The sequence below is a fragment of the Protopterus annectens genome, chromosome 4.part0 (genome assembly GCF_019279795.1).
Source record: "Protopterus annectens isolate FY-2018-M chromosome 4.part0, PAN1.0, whole genome shotgun sequence".
Taxonomy (NCBI): domain Eukaryota; kingdom Metazoa; phylum Chordata; order Ceratodontiformes; family Protopteridae; genus Protopterus; species Protopterus annectens.
This window is the reverse complement of record NC_056733.1, coordinates 1,350,104,043-1,350,122,838: the sequence shown is the minus strand read 5'-3', so window position 1 is coordinate 1,350,122,838 and position 18,796 is coordinate 1,350,104,043. Positions and strand designations below refer to the sequence as shown.

General features: G+C 36.7%; 1 protein-coding gene across 8 annotated transcripts in view; it reads left to right on the top strand.

Moving 5' to 3' along the window:
* Nucleotides 1-18,796, top strand: part of ABLIM3 (actin binding LIM protein family member 3) — a 3,936,655-nt gene that overhangs the window by 2,424,186 nt on the left and 1,493,673 nt on the right. The window lies entirely within an intron of this gene.

The following is an 18,796-nucleotide window of genomic DNA, read 5'->3' as shown; positions in this document are numbered from 1 at the left end:
AATCACCAGCTCAGAATCATAATAGTCTGATGGTTAATTGACATACCTAAAGTTATGAATTATATGAGCTTTACCTCCTAGGGATATGACTGTACAGTGGAAGTAATGATAAAAACATTCCATTTACCTGTTTTTCCTGGAATAGTGGGGCACCAAGATAGCATCATTTATGAAGAAGTAGACTATATTTAGTGCTTTTTGGAACAAACTGTTGAACATGCAATAATATCAGTATCTGTCTGCATGAAAAGCATTTGCTCTGCACATGTGCAGAAATAAATCTAACCTGTGTTGTGGGGGTTGGGGGGTGAAGCACAACAATCACTCCTTTAACTCTCTACTGTCATTCCATGAGAAGGAAGGACTTTGGTAACACATTCTCCACTTCTTAAATACCTTTCTGATCCCGTTGCTCATTCCTGCATCAAGGACACTGAAACCGATGCAATGTACTTTTGAGCCAAGCTCGCTACACTGATTTTCTCAGGCTACTTAAAGTTTCCTTTTCTTTCTGTAATATACAACTGCACATTTAAATGAACATGTAAAAGTAAAATTATTTAAGCTTTTGTTTATAAATTACACATAGTTCAACAATACCTTGATATTATTTTTCTTCCTTGTACAGAACCCTATTCTCTTACATTTGAGAAATTCATGGAATAACAAGAAAATGTTTATATATTCATTTATTTGATTGTCAAGCTTATGACATATAGTGGATATAAAAAGTGTACACACCCCTGTTAAAATGCCAGGTTTTTGTGATATAAAAAATGAGACCAGAATAAATCATTTCAAAACTTTTCCCACCTTTAATGTGACCTATAACCTGTACAATTCAATTGAAAAACAAATCTGTTAGGGGAAAAATATAAAAAAATAAAAACCGTACAATATGCTGGTTGCATGTGTGCACACCCTTAAACTAATACTTTGTTGTGTGTGCACACCTTTAAACTAATACTTTGTTGTGTGTGCGCACCCTTAAACTAATCCTTTGTTGAAGCACCTTTTGATTTAATTACAGCATTCAGTCTTCTTGTGCTTGTGCTAGGAGTTCATGGGACTGCCACAGGACTACGATCCTGAAATTTAGTATGTATTGTAGAACAGTCTCCTTTTGGAAATCATATTCCCCCTCCCACTCATCATGAATTGATGAGAGAGGCCTCCTCAACTTGTGGCCTTACTGTAGCATGAATTGCAAAACTGCTCTGGATTCTTAGGACACCACCTTGCATCCAAAAAAGAGATAGGATAGGTATTATCCCTCTCCAAAAAGAGATGATGTAGTTACTTGTTGGTCTATCATTTAAATTTGTCTTCATATGCTCTAAACATGGTCTTAAGAGTAGAGTTATACCTGTTCACCATGCTATATGTTGATGGTGATGGAGGTGTTTTTTATCTGCTTTACCTGCAGCATTCCTGCTAAAAGGTCAGCAGGTCTAACAAAAAGTTAGCCCCTCTGTCAGTATTTCTCAGGGAAGAACTTCTTTGCTGAATATTTCTAACAGAGACTTTTCTACATTTTCTGCCTCAAAATATACAAAGTCATCAACTCAGTGTACATACATCATACCTATTGCTCTTAGGATACTAGAAGCTTTACAATGTACAGTGCAGATTGGATTTATAATCTGCACCTCTGCATGATTTCACCAACCTTAGACAGAGACCATTGCTTTCTAGTACAGTCTTACTAACAGTAATTGAAACTTATCCAGAATTATTTTGCACACAAAAGCATGCATGCAGTATATTTTCCAGGAAAGAGGCATAGAGGATGCTTTTTAATGCTAGCATCCTCTTCCCCACTTTACAGTACACTGCCACTAGCCAAATTAGTTTGGCAAACCAAGAACACAAATGACTATTTATCTTAAAATAGGCCAACTTTTGCTTGCATCAGTGATGTAGATGGACAGAGGCCTGTCTGACCTAGGTGACCAGAGTCTGAATAGTGACTCAGGTGCTTGATGGCAGAAGCAGGTAGGAGTTGTGTGCCCAAATCCTTGGAACACATTAATATACCTATTCTTATGCTTTTAACTTAGATATTCTGGATCCTTCTTTCCTGTTCACAGCTGACTTTCATACATTTTCCACTTCTACTATTTACTTTCTCCCAGGTGATAGTAATTTCCCATATGACATCATCCTGTGTACTAACCTATCTCTTTCTTTCATTCTTCCTTTCTTTCTCTATCTCATAGATTAAGACCTTTGTTTGTAATTAATGAAATGATATCACTGCTAAACTTGTGTTTTTATTTGCAACCTTGTATCCTAATTTCTGTGTATCGACATTGTATTTAAATCTTTTGTATATATTTTGTATGTTAATTTTAATTTTCTGGAGCTTTTCTCCCCGGCCCTAAACAGAAAATGGGCCCTTCTAGGCCCAGTGGACTTTCTCAGTCAACAAATGCAATAAATAAATAAATACATAAACAGAGGTGCAGGAGGGTTTGCACTAAAACCATGTTCTGTTGCTTTCAATTTTCATTTTTGTCTTAGTTTGCTTTCTTTTTTTTTTATATATTTTTGGTAGGTGGCAGTCAGTGAGTATTTTTCATCGAGTAGGGACTATGTGTCCTTTTCTGCAATATGATCTCAGTCTTAGTGCCACAAACTTGGAAATTTGTATCACCAGACATGCACAGTTTTAAGTACTGAGCATCGCCATCACTTCCATACCTATTATGTCTTAACTGTCTCAGCACTGTCTGCGGATCTAACATTTCATCGACTTATCTTTTACTTTTGCTTACTGGTTCTCTCTGTCTTCAACTTCCGAACATTGCATGCAGCCTGTCCTTCTTTATTATTTCACAAACACCTGGATGTTGAGAGTAACCTTTTTTTTGAGTTCATAATACTCTTTGGAACAGCAAGCCCTAACTCTTCAGAGAGTCATTTTATATTGATTACCCCTCTCTTTTCAATCCTTTGCTAAAATTTCAGTGTCTCCAGTTAGTCTTTGTCAAACTGAATTCTCCATCCAGTTGTCAGTACTTTCTGTCATCATTTTATATTTTCATAATGCAATGTATTTTCAGCATATTAAGTACAGTGACCCTAGAAAATATAGTATGCCTGTGGTTTGATCTTAAAATATCATAAAGTTGTTGATGTTTAATTTGAGACTATATTTTTTACAAGAGCCAGATTGTGGTACAGTGAACTTCCAGGCAATATCAGATGTTGTAAACTATAACAGATAACAGTAGAGTCACTTATAAACAAGTGGGCAGAGAGTGATGTGGCATCAATCCTCTCCATTTGTTTTTAAAGAAATACAACTGTAAACAAGACTGATAATTCTGACACACACATATATTAAATATATTACACATAGCTTCCTCTCACTACCACATATACTACTCACTCAGTCTCCTCCCTTACGCCTCTATCTTCCCCTTCCATCCCATTAGCCCTTCTAGCTTGTTCCACCTTCGTGTTGAGCATCTGCTTTATATCTGTTTGAGGTTAGTACAATATTTGTATATAAGATTTAGGTATATGAGTTTAGAACACTTCTCTGTTTGAGTTTAGTACTACCTGTATATATATCCTACCTGTATTCCTAGCCTTTAGCTAGATATTAGTGTATCTTTTCATTACTATGTTTCATATTGTATGTATAGCCAGTGTTTGCTGCAGTATATATTATTTGCTATTGTATATATATATATATATATATATATATATATATATATATATATATATATATATATATTCAATTGTTCTTTGTGTACTCTGCTGCTCATTTATTATTCTGTGGAGCTTTTCTACCCGAGCCTCCACTGAAAAAGGACTTGTGTTGAGTTGGAAATTCCCAGTAAACAAATGTAAATAAATAAATAAAACTGTTATGCCTATTTTAAAATCTAGAGATCATATGGCAGTTACATTAGCTAATCATATGTGGAAGAGTAACCTTTAAAAGAATCACGCTTAAAACTTCAAATGTCCATAAAAAGTTACATCAGCATTTACCAGATGAAGGAAATTCTTACACACTTATTAAATGTGACAGTCCAGAATATTTTTCTTGGCACACTTGGACACAGTGAGTATCTCTATTTGTGACCTTGCCAAGTTTATCACATAAATCATGAAAGCTAGTAGTTTCACAATGATGATACATACCAACTTTCAAGACCACGAGTATTAGCTGTAGTGCTGCAGGTTCTCATACACCGAGAGGAAAATAAAAACAGGAAGGGGATTTGGTGAACCATATATAAAATGTAGAGCACGTTTCTGAAAATTGCATAACTGAATGTCATGTAGCCTCAGTACTACAGTGAACAGTGCGTGCACTATAAAAGTGCAATCAATAAATATAGTTTATTTAAGAGTATGAACTTGTCAAAAATTAAGAAAAAGAATTGTTTAGTATATGTGTACAGCATTTGAAAGGAGTTTCACTATAGTTTATATGATTTACTGTTTGCTATTTATATTTACTTTAAGGGAAATATAGCAGTTTAGGGTAATGGAGAAAGTTGCTTTTTAACTAGTGATCAAATATATGTACATTCTAGGATAGTTCTTTAAGTGCCCAGCTGTAGACATTAGTACTGATATAACAGAGATTTATTTATTTATTTTACTTGACATTTGTTGAGTGGGAAAGTTCGACTGGGTCAGAAACCCATTTTCAACGGAGGCCCGGGGAGAAAAGCTCCATAAAGTATAAAAACATTTAGCAAAAATGTCCAGTGATCATTATATTTCTGCAGCTTACAAATTCCAGGTAGCTTTGTTGATATATTGACAGTAGATTATTACTTACAATAATAATTATTGCAATCAAGAAATACAATTGGTTTATTTAGTTAACAATAATTTTAGGTAGGCTGATAGTACCCATTATAATGAAAGTTTGTTTAATTTAAAAGGAGTGTCTACATGGGTTTTTAGGTAGACTGCAGGCAGATCTTTGGAAAAATAGATTAAGAGAAAGTAAAGGTTTAGCCAAAGTACATTGGTAAGACTAGGCGCTAGTTCGTAGAGAGAAATGGGGGAGCTGGGGGGGGGGGGTGCAGCAGTAGCAGCAACGGCTGCATCGTCTGTTTAATGTTTAAATATGAAACCTGATAAATAAGAAAAAAAGACAACTAGATATCAGGGAGTTTCAGTCACAATTGAGTGTGAAGCCTTTTAAAGATTATTGTCTTGTTCTTTCAGCTTTGGTTCCATTTGACAGCTAAGCAGACAATGATGACTAAGCAAACAGGAATGCCACACAAAAGCCATTAGTGTATTTGAAAATGGAATAACAGATTTTCTAAGTATAGTAGTTAAATGTTTTATCAACATGGGCTTATATAAACGATGCTTGCATGATTTGTAGGTAAAAAACTTTTTTTGTTTAAAGACAGGTCATCATTCAAAAGATTAACAAAGCAGCTCACTTGCTCAGTTATCAAATAAACAAATTAAATAAATTAAATACAAAGCTGCTTAAAGTTAGTCAAATGAAATAACAGCTGATTGTCTCATTCTTTGTTATAACTATTTCAACATTTCAGTTAGACCATATGAAAGATATTAGATGTAGACAATATAAAACCACTATTAAATCTCAGGCCTACCCCTCTAATAAGCTAGGGGCTCATCAGCTAAATTCAAGTAGTATCTCTTATATCCCATAAAGTTCAGAATCTCTTCATCTGAAGTTATTTGCCTAGAAATGAGATATCTGATTGTCGTACTTCATAATTACTTTTCAGGATCTTAAAACCCATAATCACTTTCCAGGAGATATACTTCATAATAACTTTCCAGGAGGTGACAATGCTCTGAGCTTGCCTAATGGAGGTGTGGTTAATTAAGCCCTGGCTTAAACAAATATATGTGTTGGTCTTGCATTCTCTTCCTCACCTTTGAAAATGAGCAGGCTGCGCATCTGTAGAAATTCTGACATGAAACATTTTGCTTTTTAAAACCTATGGTTCTTTGATTCAGCAGTCCCACACATGGCTGGCTGAAGCATCAAATTAATAATTTACCTTTATAGAAGAACCCCACTCAGATATGGGTACACTGACCCACACCAAGAAATGAGTTTGGGTGTTTTTCACTAATGTGCACCTGGTGGACAGGTGACTCATATAGCCCACACAATCTCAGACTTTGCCCCTGGTGAACTCTCATTCTAAATGCAGCAGTCATAGTTCATTAGGAAGACACTTTGGAGCAGGTTGACAACACACTTTAAAGGTAATGCTGCTCATCTTCTCTGAGAATACCATGAATCATGCAGGGCAGTTTGGGGACTGTTGCTGAGGTTAGAGAAGTCCGGTGTGTTCTGTTAAGCTTCCTACCTCTACAACCTTTAGATGGACAAATGGCTAAAAACATGGATAGATGGATATATTATAAATCTAGAAACAAAAAAAGAAGAAAAAGAAGAAAATAATGAAAGAATCTCATCTATCAGCTACAATTCCTGATATTAACACGATTAAAAGGCTATTACCTGTTTCACTTGGTTGCATGTAGACAATTTATAAGCAGCTGTCTGTTGTAAAATGGCTGCCTTGCACAGTTTCAAAGTAACACATTTTATCTGCACTTACGTTATAGTTCTTCTGAGTACAGCTTTCAGGAAGCTGCAAGTAAACCTTTGGCTGATTTCTGGCTGCTTTTGGGAATAGAACATATAACCCCTTTGTTTATCTCATTCCAGTACATATAAAGTTACAGCTATTTTTAAGTTGTACATATGAATGCATGTAAAACTCAGGCTTTAAAATGAGCTAGTGTTTATTCCACAACAAACTTTTTTTATTTTTTCATTTTTCTTTTCAGTGAATTTGTATCTTTAGTAGTTCTTCTAATGTACATGTACCAGTAAGAGACTATGACTACAGAATGTTAAACAAAAGATTAAACTTGAGAAATGGTTAGAGAATAAAGACTACCTGATAGTTGACATGGTATGTCTTGTACTTCAAGAAAGAAATGTTAAATTATATTCTGTAACTTTTTGTAATTGTGCACTGCTTTATGTAAATTAACTGCTTTCTTATATTGCTATAATGAGCTTAACTAAGGCTTTGAAATAATTTAATGTAAAGATTTTATGCGGAGTAGCAATGTCTTCTGTGACCAATGATGGAATAGCTTTGTGACAGTTAAAACAGTCTGGCTTAAAAAAAGTTTGGAAAAATGAAATTACATATTCTGAGTTTCTTTCATATCATCCGTCAACATAAACTATATGCTGAAAGCACTGATTAATTGAAATATCATGACAAGTCTTATGCAAATGATCAGAATTTTGACAGGGATCTCATTCTAGACATACATAAGAATTCCTGGAAGTTCTGTCTGAAATGGATTCTGCATAAGGAAGCCTATTGCTGTGCAGTCATAAACACTGACTGAGTTGAAGTAATATGCTCAGTCAGACTGTTACTTGGCTTCAGCCCATCAAGGAACTTCCTTTGAGAAGAAACTGTCAGCATTATGCAGAGCTTAATGTAAAATGTCTAACAAAACCTGTGTTTTTGACAGATATTAAATCACACTTTAATGATATGAATACTAAGTTACTAAGAACTCAGAAGCCCATATTTCATCTCTAAAGACTTGAATGTTTTCGTGCTAAGCATTCTGCTTTCAGACAAAATATTGAAATGTCAACTTTTCATTATATACTCTATAAAAATAAAAAAATACATATATTTGAACACTGGAGATAAAAACATGTATGGAAATTAGCAGTAATGTGAGTTCACCAGATGATTCATTGGCTTTAATGACAAAGAAGCCAGCTTTGTTTTTACAAGCCATGACAAGAGTAATATCAGTGATATACTACTGCAGTATATTCAGCGGACAAATACAGAAGGCTAAAACATCTTCAATGATCCACAATTCTACTGAGTTTAAAAATGAAAAGAAATGCCAATTTAAGATTATAGGGTAATGGTTTTATTTTTATTAATTTTTTTTTTATTGACATTATTTGTTCTGATACTTATCTTTGATTTGTCACTGTTAAGGCAGAAATGTGAACTGACTCCAACAGAAAGTAGTTGTGATACTTGTTTTCATCTGATGACTACCACCTACTAGGGTGACATCTCCAAAACCAAAAATGTGAAAGTCGAACAAGGTCAACAGCAAATACGAGGTCTCGTTTTTCTGTCTTCTACAGGTTCACAGGCAATTAATAGTCTAATAATAAGTGAGAATCTTCACAAGTCTAACCATGCCTTCCCAATAAGTTTGCAACTCTACTATTTTAAGTATGACTAACCCAAAGCCTTTTGTGTTAAGCATGAATAACTCATCGGCAGGCAGACATTTACATGTCATCCCCTATCCATAAGGGTGCCAATCCAGGGGTGAACTTTTGATTTGCCATCCACTCATCCTGAATAGAGTAAGAAACACACTTTTCTTTCTATGGAGAAGAACAAGTGGTAATTTCTGAAAGATATAACTGTCCTTCTAGAATATTCTATTTAAGTTGCAGAAGAGATTGAGATCTATTGATCTATTGTGTCTGCCACTACTAGACTTGCTCTAAGACTTGCAGGTATGTAGTAGATCTGAAAGGAGGGGTCAGTAGAGGGTGTTGTAAGCAAGGGAGAATATCACCCTTCAGTAGCCTGTAAGATACCAAAAAGAGGGACAAGGATTTGACAAGATCAATGAAGCTTTCATGATTTAGGACTTTGATTTTCTTATTAAGAAAACATTGTGGCTACATGAGTTTGTAAGGTACATACTAAAGGAAGCATTATACTCAATGATCAGCCAAATGACTGCAGAATATAGTATAATGACCACTTCCCTGGACATGGATGCTACACCCTTACTAATAAGCTATGCAATGAAAAATGAGCTGCTTACAACAGTGGATATGTGATGACCAAATGACAGCTCATTGCCTATATGGATTCCCATGTCCCTCACTACTGGGTCAATATTCCAGAGTTTGTTGTCAAAGTGATAATTGCATGAAATGTAATGCTTGCTGAAGGATACAACTACAAATTTGTGATTTTTAGTTTTAGGATGTGGCTTTGACACTAGCTATTTGTTTGGGAAAGGCCTTCCTGAAAAATCTTGGTATCTTCTGGAGAGTTTATGATAACACCAAGATAACAATCATCTGCCATTAGCCCTTAACATTTGCATTGAACTCCAAGAAGCAGATGCCAAAAAGGAGTGGTCCAAGAACCAAATCCTGAGGTGAACCACTAGTGACAAGCCTTTTGGAGGTGGTAAATCCAGTCACCCTAATTTCCTGGGTTCTATTTTTGAGCCAATTTGCAGTCCAATAAGTTATATAGAGAATTATATTTAGCTGGACTAGTTTATCAGTTAGGACTGAGTGAGGGATGGTATTGGCCAACATTGCAAGGTAAAGATATTTGGTGTGTACAGATTTGTCCTCATCTATTGTTTCAGTAACCTTTCTGAAGAAGATTTATTGAGGAATCTGAGAGACATGGAAAGCCCTGAACTGTGAGAAACAAGTTTTTCATCAAAAAGGAATCTAAATAAAAATGTTTTATTTCAATTCTGCTTAAATATTTTAAGTTGCACTTATAATAGGCTGTGTGATTCTTTTCTGCTTTTTTCATGTTTTAGCCAAAAAGTTATCTGTTTGCATTTTTAGTTTGTTTTGGACCAGCAGTCTTGTAGCTTCATTTACAGTAGTAGAATCTGAATTATGCAAGATCTTAGCATTGTTTATACATTATACTGCACTTTTATCTTCACAAGTAGGATTACTTGTAAATGTTAGCTGTTTGTATTTTGATCCCTGTTTGTGGCCTTAGTTGTGGCAGAACTGTGAACTAGTGCTATAGTTGAGCCTCATTTAATCATTTAGTACTGTGTTTTTTTCTATAAACAGTCTGGCAAATTTCTGCATTGTCTGGTGCCTTAGACTGTGGTAAAATTGCAGTAGTGGCAGCATTGTAAATTCTCCACCATGTGTATTGCTTCATTGCTTTTGCAGCTGTTTATATTGCAGTTTTGTTGCTAGAGTCTTATATTCTGCTTCTCATTTACCTGCTTAAAATTGCAATCCAGTGCCTTTCTGCTCCCCTGTTTTTTTTTGTCTGTCCCAGCCCCACTGAGACATTAAGCTAAAGTTTCTGAAATTCTAACCCAGTCAGGCTTATTGACCTACAGGGCCAAACTTATAAAAGTATACAGGCATTCAAAACACAGGAATCTGGTTTCTAAACTGGAGCTCCAGTATTGGGTTTCTTTGACTGGATCTCTCTCTAGCAAGTCTGCTATATCCAGCACAGAGCTACTCCCACCCAGGATCTTTTTTTTCAAGACTCATAGATGTGGAAAGCTTTGAGCTATGAGAAACAAGTGTTTCATTAAAAAGGAAAGCAATAAAAGCTTTTATTTCAATTTGCTTAAATATTTTGAATTACATTTATAATGACCTATGTGGTGGTACTTTTTGTGCTTTTCTGTCTTTTCCATAGTTTAGTTAAAAAGTTCTCTTTTTGCACTTCTTTTTTAGTTTAATGTCGGGTCACAGTCTCGTAGCTTCATTTGTAGTTGTGAGAAGATTGTGAATGACTGCAAGATCTTAACATTTTTTAATATGTTATATTGCACTTATTTATTTTAATTATTTATTTATTGACATTTGATTACCATGAACGTCTGACTGGGTAGAAGCCCATTTTCAGTGGAGGCCTGGAGAGAAAAGCTCCAAATTGTTACAAAACATTTTAAAAATAATTTTGCAATCTTCAAACTTCTATATTCTTACTTATAATTATTTGTAAAAGCTAGCTGTTTGTATTTTTAACCATGTCTGTGGCCTTAATCTTGTAGTTTCATTCGCAATTGTGGCAGGACTATGAACTATTGACAGAGCTGAACCTCATTTAATTATTTATTACTACATTTTTTCCATGAGCAATGTTACTGTTAAATTTCTGAGCTCCAATGCTGGCTTTATGTGATTGGATCCCACTGACAGTAGTCTGCTTCTTGCAGCCTGAAATTTCCAAAACCTTCTTATCCTTTTCCTGTTGTGGTGTTAAAAGGCTGTGTGTCTGCCTTCTGCCCCTTATTTCCAAAGTCCCTCCCTCCACTTTTTCATTGCTATTGTCTCTTGTGTAAGCTATTTGAGTACTTTTCCCACACACTGTTTTCCAGAGATACATAATAATGACTGCTTGCCAATTAAACTGTATTAGTCTTGAGAAAACCTGTTTTACTATAAATTGTCTCCTGTTCATTTTCACAGAACTCCCATGTGCTTGGCATTCTTGCTACACTCTAAGACAGTCCTGAATCTAACCTGCCCCATCCTTGACAGCTAAGAGATTTAGTTTATTATTTTGCACTTCCATTAACTGCTTTTGAGTGCTACTGTTTTACTTTTGCTTTATTGGTTGATTTTGCACTTTAGATCATTTTCAAGGGCCCTAATACATGAAATTGCATTGTCTGTGTAGTTTGTTTAAGGTGTCTTGTGGTAGCATTATACTCACAAGGAATCTGTTTTTGTGTTTTTACATTAAAATGAATGGGATAGTCCATTTAGTGTCAGTAGGTGGTGGCCTGGTCTATCTGAGATGGAAATCATGTAAGAACACTGTAAGTGTAGTCACTTTATTAGCCAGAGGGCTCAGAAGCCAGTTTCCTGTGTTTTGAATGCCTGTATAAATGAACCACATTTGTGCACAGGTGTCAGTCATGCAGCAGTGGTTAGCAGTGTTCTATATAGAGGAAGACACCTAAAAAACACATTTTCCCTACAAAACCCCCCTATGAAACTGTACCAGTAACTCAGTGAGTACAGAACAATTACTTTGCGTGTCAAGTAGCAAAGAGCAGCTATTTTGCACATTGAAAAGCTCTGCCCTTTGAATTTACTATTATATTAGGCAGCATATGATGGTGGTCTGTAGGATCATGCTGGTGATCAAGAGGAGGAAGAGTATGAGGGCAATGCCAAGGATCAAATGGTGGAAACTGAAAAGGGGGATTGTGAGGTGGAGTTCAGGGAAGAGTTAAGGCAGGCAACAGGTGGCAGAGAAGAGTTACTGAATAGGCCAGTAACTACAGCAGAGCTGGTAAGGGAGACTGCTAGAAAGGTGTTTGGTGTGACATCTGGACAGAGGAAGGAGGACAAGGACACCTGTTGGTGGAATGAGGAAGTGCAGGAGAGTATACAGAGAAAGAGGTTGGCAAAGAGGAAGTGGGATTTACAGAGAGATGAAGAAAGTAGACAAGAGTATAAGGAGATGAGGTGTATGGTGAAGAGAGAGGTGGTGAAGGCTAAGGATAAGGCGTATGGAGAGTTGTATGAAAGGTTGGACACTAAGGAGGGAGAAAAGGACCTGTACCGATTGGCTATACAAAGAGACTGAGTTGGGGAAGATGTGCAGCATGTAAGGGTGATAAAGGATAATGAGGGAAACATACTTACAAGCAAGGACAGTGTGTTGAGCAGATGGAAAGAGTACTTTCAGGGGCTGATAAATGAAGAGAATGAGAGAGAAAGAAGGTTGATGATGTGGGGATAGTGAATCATGGAGTGCAACAGATTAGCAAGGAGGAAGTAAGGACAGCTACGAAGTGGATGAAGAATGGAAAGGCTGTTGGTCCAGATGACATACCCGTGGAAGCATGGAGGTACTTTAGGAGAAATGGCAGTGGAGGTATTAAACAGATTGTTTAATGAAATCTTGGAATGTGAGAGGATGCCTGATGAGTGGAGAAGAAGTGTTTTGGTACCAATTTTTAAGAATAAGGATGATGTGCAGAGTTGTAGTAACTACAGAGGGATAAAATTGATCAGTCACAGCATGAAGTTATGGGAAAGATTAGTGTAAGCTAGTTTAAGAAGGGAGGTAATGATTAGTGAGCAGCAGTATGGTTTCATACCAGGAAAGAGCACTACAGATGCGATGTTTGCTCTGAGAGTATTGATGGAGAAGTACAGAGAAGGTCAGAAGGAGTTGCATTTTGTCTTTGTGGACTTAGAGAAAGCATATGACAGGGTGCCTAGAGAGGAGTTGTGGTATTGTATGAGGAAGTAGGGAGTGTCAGAGAAGTATGTAAGAGTGGTACAGGATATGTACGAGGGTAGTGTGACATGGGTGAGGTCTGCAGTGGGAGTGATGGATGCATTTAAGGTGGAGGTGGGATTACATCAAGGATCAGCTCTGGGCCCTTTCTTATTTGCAATGGTGATGGACAGGTTGACAGACGAGATCAGACAGGAGTCCCCGTGGACTATGATGGTTGCAGATGACATTGTGATCTGTAGTGAGAGTAGGGAACAGGTGGAGAAGACCCTGGAGAGGTGGAGATATGCTCTAGAGAGAAGAGGAATGAAGGTCAGCAGGACTAAGACAGAATATATGTGTGTGAATGAGAGGGAGGATAGAGGAATGGTGAGGATGCAGGGAGTAGAGGTGGCGAAGGTGGATGAGTTTAAGTACTTGGGATCAACAGTTCAGAGTAATGGTGAGTGTAGAAGAGAGGTGAAGAAGAGAGTACAGGCTGGATGGAGTGGGTGGAGAAGAGTGTCAGGAGTGATTTGTGAAAGACGAGTACCAGTAAGAGTGAAAGGGAAGGTCTACAAGAGGGTAGTGAGACCAGCTATGTTATATGGGTTGGTGACAGTGGCATTGACAAAAAGGCAGGAGTCAGAGCTTGACGTGGCAGAGTTGAAGATGTTAAGATTTGCACTGGGTGTGACGAGGATGGACAGGATTAGGAATAAGTATATTAGAGGGTCAGCCCAGGTTGGAAGGTTTGGAGACAAAGCCAGAGAGGCAAGATTACTTTGGTTTGGACATATGCTGAGGAGGGATGCAGAGTATATTGGGAAAAAGATGCTAAGGATGAACCTGCCAGGTAGCTGGAAAAGAGGGAGGCCTAAGATAAGGTTTATGGATGTGGTGAGAGAGGACATGCAGGTGGCTGGTGTGACAGAGCAAGATGCAAAGGATAGGAAGAAATGGAAACAGTTAATCTGCTGTGGCGACCCCTAATGGGAGCATCCGAAAGACGAAGAAGAAGATTAAATATAATGCGAGTAAGAGTTGTGTTTGACAGGCTTTTTATACAAAGTGGTACCTATGGTACCAACAGCCACGTTAATAAGTATCCAGATCTGTTAAGCAGATGGCAATTGATAAATCTGAGCTGTTCTTTCAAGTGCATGGTTTACAGTGTTTCTGTTTTACTTTATGTCATTGAACAGCCACATTGTCAAATGGCATTCTCATCGACAATGCAGTTCATCAAAACATTCTGACTGAGATCATGTTAAAGTAGGAATCATGAAATTTGTCCCTTTCCCTTTCCCCACTGTAATGCAATCTCTGAGTTGGTATATACAGTGGATATAAAAGGTTTACATGCCTCTGTTAAAATGCCAGGTTTTTGTGATATAAAAAAAGAGACCACAATAAATCATTTCAAAACTTTTCCCACCTTTAATGTGACCTACAACCTGTACAATTCAATTGAAAAACAAACAAATCTGTTAGGGGAAAACATAAAAAATAAAAAATGTACAATACGCTGGTTGCATAAGTGTACACACCCTTAAACTAATACTTTGTTGAAGCACATTTTGATTTAATTACAGCATTCAGTCTTCTTGGGTACACACCTGCCATCAGTTAAAGAGACTCTGATAAACCCCAAATAAAGTTCAGCTGTCCTAGTAGGATTTTCCTGACATTTACTCAGTTGCCTGCTACAGTAAAAGCCATGGTTCACTGAGGGCTTACAAAGTGTCAAAGGGATCTGTTTGTTGAAAGGTATCAGTCAGGAGAGGGGCACAAACAAATGTCCACAGCATTGGCTATACCATGGAACACAGTGAAGACAGTCATCAAAAAGTGGAGAAAATAATGGACAACAGTGATGTTGCAAATAACTGGATGTCCCTCCAAAATTGATGAAAAACAAGACAAAAACTGGTCAGGGTGGCTGCCAAAAGACCTACAGCAACACTGAAGGAGCTGCAGGAATTTCTGGCAAGTAATGATTGTGTACTACATGTGAAAACAATATCCCGTCTTCTCCATATGTCTGGCCTATGGGGTAGGTTTGCAAGATGGAAGCCTTTTCTTACTCATAAAAACATCCAGGCCTGGCTAAAATTTGCAAAACAATATATTAAGTCTCCCAAAAGCATGTGGAAAGTGTGTTAATGGTCTGATGAGACGAAGGTTAAACATTCTGGCCACAATTCCAAAAGGTACGTTTGGTGCAAAAACAACACTTCACATCACCAAAAGAACACCTTCCTCACGGTGAAGCAAGGGGGTTGCAGTATCATGCTTTGGAGTTGCTTTTCTTCAGCTGGAACTGGGGCTTTAGTCAAGGTGGAGGGAATTATGAACAGTTCCAAATAACATTCACTTTTGGCCCAAAACCTTCAGCCATCTGCTAGAAAGCTGAAGATGAACAGGAATTTCCCCTTTCAACATGACAATGAACCCCAAGCATACATCTAAATCAACAAAAGAATGCATTCACCAGCAGAAAATTAAAGCTTTGAAATGGCCCAGCCAGACCCCAGACCTAAATCCAATAGAAAATCTGTGGGGTGACCTGAAGAGGGCTGTGCACAAGAGATGCCCTCGCAATCTGACAGATTTGGAGTGCTTTTGCAAGGAAGAGTGGGCAAATATTGCCAAGTCAAGATGTGCTATGGTGATAGACTCCTACCCAAGAAGACTGAATGCTGTAATTAAATCAAAAGGTGCTTCATCAAAGTATTAGTTTAAGGGTGTGCGCACGTATGCAACCAGTGTATTGTACGTTTTTTATTTTTTATATTTTTTCCCCTAACATATTTGTTTGTTTTTCAGTTGAATTGTACAGGTTAAAGGTCACATTAAAGGTGGCAAAAGTTTTGAAAGGATTTATTGTGGTCTCATTTTTTTATATCACAAAAACCTTATATTTTAACAGGGGTGTGTAAACTTTTTATATCAACTGTGTGTATATGTATATATATATATATGTATATATATGGACTGCATTGCTGATGAAATGCCATTTTACAATGTGGACATTTGATGATGTGATATAGACCTTGCCTTTTGTGTACCATTTTTCCTTAACACCTTAGAAAGGGCATAGTTATTACCAACTATTACATAACCTATATCTTAAACCATTTGCTATTGTCCATTTGTTCTCTGTGTTATTATCATAAATTTCCAGTTCTAGGTGTGTCATCATTATTCTCATCTTGTTTCCTTATCGTTATATTGCAAATGAAATTGAAATGTTTCATATGATGACTTACACGTGTAAGGAGAAGAGTGTACATATGGGTCTAGGACTATTTACTGAAAGCACATTTCACTGAAAGTCAAATGCACAAATCACTGAAAGCTCAATTCACTGAAAACACAATTCACTGAAACGCATTTCACTGAAAGTTATATATGGCCTTTTCTCCACTGTAGTGCAACCCTGGAGTTAGTATATATAGTAAGGGGGGTGGGGGCACTTCCCCCACATTGGGATGTATGCCCCCCCACATAGTTTGGATATATATTATGTTCAGAAAAGAGTAACTTATTGGAATTGCAAGTATCCATGTATATTAGCTCAAAATATTTAAAATAGGTGGGGGGCTATGCTCCCCCACACCCCCCAATGTGGGGGTGCCTTCCACACCCCCCTTGCTATATATACTAATTCCAGGGTTGCACTACAGTGGGGAAAAGGCCCTATATAACTTTCAGTGATATGTGTTTCAGTGAAATGTGCTTACAGTGAAAAGTCTACATATACACGTGTTAAGCATGCCTTTGTGTTAGTAAATGCAATAGCAGAAAAGTGTAGCCAATGGCTGTTGTATCTCTTAATGTTCTGCGTTGATATGTGCCTTGGGCAAGCATAAAGGAAGTGGCAGAAAGGCAAGCTATTGTGAGAAAACAACAAAAGAGAGAAAAACAAAAATGTTTTGCAGCAGGTGAAGAAGAACCCCTTATTGACTAAGACAGCAAAATCGGTGGTGGTTTAAATAAAATATCAGTTAAAAAGGGACAAAAGGATTGTATATAACAGAAAGACTTTCAGAACTATATATTTTGTGAAATGACATAACAAGAGTTGTTTTTGGACTGCAAAACATATTTAATACAACACAAAATAATTTCAGATGGCAGCATGTGTAGTCTTATCAAAGCACTAATTATAAAGGCAAACTGCCAAGGAAATTTGGTAATGTTAAAATAGTGCAACTTTATATGCAGTAAATGTATAGGTATTATATCTTTTTACCAAAGTAATGTGTTAATGGTCAAACTCTATAGCATTTAATATACAATGAGCTTACATTTAATGTGTATTAGAAAAAAGACTATAAAGGAACCATTTTCAACAACATTACAAGGAGAAACTGATGGTGCTATGTATCATTACTGAACAAGAAAAGGCACAAGTTAATATTCTAATGTCAAAATAAGAAAAAAATAATCTTGGTAAACTAAGAAATAATATGTAAGCAAAATTAAGCATTTTTTCTGATATTATTTTAGGTGGCTTTATGTAGATGAATGCTTAGTGAATTCTGATTGCTTGAGCAAATGAAAAGGAGCAAGCAGTATTTTTGAAGAAATACACAGTATTACCTGAGTAAACATAGACTGAGGGTGGCACAGTGGTGCAGGGTCACCTCACAGCAAGAATAGTCATCTGGTTCAATTGTCAGATGGAGTGTTCTCAGTGTGGAATTAGCATATCCTGTCTGAGTCTGCATATGGGTTTTCTTTGGGTGATCCATTTTGCTCACACCTCTCAAAGGCATGCAGTAGGTGGAGTGGTGACTTTATGTTGTCACTAGGATTGTGTGCAGTATGTATGTGTGATGCAGAAGAAAGGCCTAGCAATGTACTTCCATTGCTAACTTGCCTAGTCAACTGAAAGGATGGCAGCATCTATCCACAGGGTCACTATACAAGTCATATGTGACATGTAAACACTGATGGCTGGAAAGCCAGGCTGAGACATTTTTTTAATGTACTAAATAAATGCTTATTTAGAAGAAAAAAAATCAGGTGATATATGGCTAACCAGAGAGATAAAAAGCTGTAACCTTAATTTTGAATTAGGAATAGGTATTAACAAGTGCCAATGTGTTAGTACAGAAGACGCTTACTTTGACATCAAAAGTATTGAAGTCAAAAGTATGTAGCACAATGTTTTAATGCATGGCAATTGTTTAAATAAACAAAAAAATGAACAGTTTGTCTACAATTTTTGCAAGCTGATAAAAGAGCCATAGCTATTTTATATATTGTACAAAGAATTGTAGATGATATTTTGTTGATGGAAAAAATAAAACACACGGCCTGTTTAGATTCAGAGAATCTTAAAAAGATTTACAGACCATATAAAATTAGAGAAAGATAAGAGTAACATTTTCAAACATGACATTTGTTATATGCAAGTGACTTGCAATGATGGAATACACGGATCTTAGAAAAATATAAAGGGTGTGCAAGTTTCAGAACACTTTGACGGATATGTTCATACTTGGTGCAGGTGAACTATTACCAGGCAAAGTACACAGCTCAGAGTAGATCACTCCAAGCTAAGAGTCCAGAACACCAATGAGTAAAATCCCAGCTAATGGAGTCAATACATACATGCATAAATACATACATGAATGAATAAATAAATGTGTTTAGTATAAAGCCAAACCTAAGCTTTTGTGCTGCACAGGTGCTTTGTCAAGTGTTAAAACCAGTGCAACAGCAAAGGGGCAATTTAATAGCATAAGGTACGT